A 3899-nucleotide genomic window follows, 5' to 3' on the forward strand; every position below is an offset into this window, starting at 1 on the left:
TTGCGTAACATCTCACTGATGCAGTCAGGAACCTGGACAGGCTGCTGCTCAGCGTCCATGATGGAGGACATGAACCTGCCTGTTGCGTAACATCTCACTGATGCAGTCAGGAACCTGGACAGGCTGCTGCTCAGCGTCCATGATGGAGGACATGAAGCTGCCTGTTGCGTAACATCTCACTGATGCAGTCAGGAACCTGGACAGGCTGCTGCTCAGCGTCCATGATGGAGGACATGAAGCTGCCTGTTGCGTAACGTCTCACTGATGCAGTCAGGAACCTGCAGTTCAGACAGGATCTGGTATCGCTGCAGATCCAGAGCGGAACAGTGAAAACCTGCATCACTCAGAATCATCTACAGGATTTTCTCTGCGCTCTGATTTTAATTTTCTGTAGCTTCATATAACAATAAGCGAAACCATTGAATGCAGGCGACTTCTGAGGGCAGCACACAGCAGGAAATCTAGAATTGTAAAAGGTTTTCATGTGAGAGAAGGAAAAATCATTTAAGCTATTTAATTTATCAAGAACATATTTTGATTTAAAATCTTTCTTTCTGATTTCTGTAAGTTATTTTTTCCTCTAGATTCCGTTTGAAGAAGCTGAGTTTTCTGTTTCAGAAAGAGTTTCCTCTGTTTCTGTTGCCATAGTAACATCCTCCCAGAGCTAACCTGCTTTCCTTCAGTAAACTGTGTCCTGTCTCCAGTCTCCTTACAGACAATCACGCTGCTTGATTTCCTCATTTAGTCACATTTTGTTGTAGTTTTGTGCATAAAATGCCAAATCCTTCCCTTGGTCCGTTACACACATTAGGTCTTAAAAACAAACATTGCACGTCCATTTGATGAGGAACTTATTAAAGGATAAACAGCATTAATTCAGAGAATGAAAGCTAACCTTTCATATTCAGAAAATTATCTTTATGCGCGCTAACCTTTGACCTGTCAATAATCCCAGACATCCAGACCTTCTCATCCTCACATTAGCAGCATTACAGAGTTAATCAGAACTGGATATCAGTGAGAGAACATTGAGTTAAAGCAGCATCATAGAAAACAGCTCCAGGCTGCATCTCTACCTTCTAGTAGGTTTCTTATGGCTGATAATATGCAGTTTATCCTGTAAAACTGGACGTTTTATTTATTATTAACCTACTTTGTACTTTTTATCTACTTTATTTATAATGAACCTATTAAAAAAACAACTAGTTTTTAAAGTTTTACATGAATTCCATGTTTCAGTCACATTGAATGTGCTGATAAAACAACTCAGTTGACAGGATTTGAAATTTCTTTGTTTTTGGTTTAATATGAACAACAAGCTGAATATTTTATTTATTTTTTCAGAACATGAAGAACTAATGAAATTTTAATATTCCATATAAATAGATTAATTAATTCTGTGGAAAAATATTTAGTTTGACTGAAACAAAAGTTTTCCTAAACGTTTATTCCTGATATCTGGAGAAAAAAACAAAACATTTTTCTTTGTCAAAATGACACAAATAAAATTACATTCTATACGTCTGGAATAAACATTCCGGATGTCTGGAAATTAATTTCAGATCTTCATATTCCTGTTGTTACTAGTCAGGATTTGCATTATTTTAATGAATTTTATTTCAGATATCACAAATATTAATTCAAACTGATAAATGTCAGAGCAGCCAATTAAAATATGTAAACATTTCTAGATGTATAAATTCTTACTAGTATAATTTAGTTTCTTTCTGTAATTCACTTTCTGCAGTAAAAATGTCATTGAGTAACGTTTTCGTCTAAGAAGACCATTATTTCCTTGACGCGCCTTTTTTTCATGACTATAACGAAAACTGACGAGCTAAATGTGGATCTTTGATGATGAAAACCTGACGACTCATGGCGGTGAGGTTTCTGTCGATGACTGAATAATAATGTTAGCGGGTGGTCGATCAGACATTGTGCTGTAATCAGACCAGCTAAGCAGTATCCGCCGTGCATCTTGTTTGGTCACGCCCCCACCTGGCGTGCAGCGCTGCTCATTCTTCATGACCAGAAATGGATCCTGGCAGCAGCAGGTCTGAGAAAATGACTCGGAATGATCCGGTACTGGGTGCTGAACTCTGACTCTGCTCTTCCAGCTGTGCTTGTGCAGAAATGCTTTTTTGCGCGGCTTAGCTCAGTCTTCGCTTCACGCTCCACTCTGATGGTTCGCTCTCAGCAGTACGGCTCTTCCTGCTCTCGCTACTTAATTAACTATATGTGGCTGATCATCCTCTGCCAAGCCTACTAAATCCCTTTGTCTAACTATCAAGATCTTTCTTCCAGCTCACAAGAGGTGATGCTTTCTTACATTCTTTAATCTCTAGGAATCCCTAAATTATAACCAGAGCAAATGTTTGATTTCATTCTGTTTATCTCTGGATAAAGATCCAGATGAAAAGCTGCATAGATCTTTGAATATTTCTCTCTCATTAAAAAATATTCTGTTTCCTTTAAATATTTCAAAATTTTAGTAGCATATTCATTCATTTTAGGTCTGAGTTGCCACGGCATTACAAGGCAATTATGTAGATTCTCTATTTTTTATTTTTTTTATATATATATCAAAGCCTGCAGATTTAAATCCACTTTGACCCCTGAGCAGCAGGAACCGAGGGGGAAATTGTCAGAAATAAAACCAAAATGACCAAAGTAGAAAGAATGATTTTGTTCTTTGCTTTTTTTTTTGGAGCAATGCAGATTTTATAGATCTGTGATTAATGCATAATTCATAGTAGATCAGGAAGTGTTTGCTTTGGGATGGAAACCTTGGATGTCTAAAACATTCCTTTATTGGACTATTTGTTAGCTTGTTTATCTGCTATATTAACCAATAGGATCTGTTGAACTAGATCTATTTTCACAGCTTTTCTGAGACACTTTTGTATGTTTAATTTTATTGATCTCACAATGGAGAAATTCATTTTCAGCATTTAACCCCTCCCCTTGGGAAACAGTGGGCTGCCATTGTTCGGCGCCCGGGAAGCAGAGTGGGGTTAAGGGTCTTGTTCAGGGACCCAGAGTGGCGGCTGTGGGGGTCGAACTGGGCAGCACAGAGTACTGGTCTAACCACTAGACCAACACTCTCCAAAGTAGGGCATTAATTCATGTAAAAGTTTATTTGAATTCTATAAATCAAAGTTTTCTGCCCAACAGCGATATGATCTACATGGCAGCATTCTATACCCAGCTATTGTAGCATCTAGGATAGAGCTGTCAGTCAAGGAAAGAATCTGGTATTTTTTATTGCAACGTAAAACTGATTAAAACCTTTTAGAGTTTAAGTAGACTAAAACCCACTAAAACATCACATATTGTAATGACTAAAATGCGACTTGAACTAATAATTTTTGTCCGGAAGACTAAGACTAAATCTAAGATGGCTGCCAGAAACGACACTGTTTAGTAAATCTATTGTTACAGTTCAGTCTAGCAGTGATTTTGATCACTAACGATCTAATTTTAGTGATCTACAAATGGAACAACAGGGTGCTTTTAATAAATATTAAAACGGCTTGCCATAGCCCACCTAATATAAACCTACGCTTTAACTGGAGCTGAGTCCATTTTGGATAATTATACCCTTCCCCTACATAACGAATTTCAGTTCCTACCCTCTGGTTCCCGTTTTAAATACCCACCAGTTCGGACCAACAGATACAAACACTCCTTTATTCCCTCTGCTCTTCAGCTGCTAAACTCTACCAGGAAAAGCAGATAGTCATATGTTGCATGCATTCAGGTCTATGCTCTCATTTGCACATATTTATTTACTTTTTATTATTTATTTTACTTTTATCTTTTAAATATTTATGTATCTCTTGTGCTTCTTTTATTTTTTTATCTGTGATTTGTGTAATGTGAACATGTGTGTGAAAGGT

The 3899-nt window shown here is 37.4% G+C and overlaps 1 protein-coding gene across 2 annotated transcripts in view; it reads left to right on the forward strand.

Annotated features, from left to right (window-relative positions):
- Positions 1-3899, forward strand: part of LOC107080778 (signal transducer and activator of transcription 1-alpha/beta-like) — a 21670-nt gene that overhangs the window by 4155 nt on the left and 13616 nt on the right. The gene's annotated exons all lie outside the window — the stretch shown is intronic.

The sequence above is a fragment of the Cyprinodon variegatus genome, unplaced genomic scaffold (genome assembly GCF_000732505.1).
Source record: "Cyprinodon variegatus isolate N-32 unplaced genomic scaffold, C_variegatus-1.0 Scaffold2315, whole genome shotgun sequence".
Taxonomy (NCBI): Eukaryota; Metazoa; Chordata; class Actinopteri; order Cyprinodontiformes; family Cyprinodontidae; genus Cyprinodon; species Cyprinodon variegatus.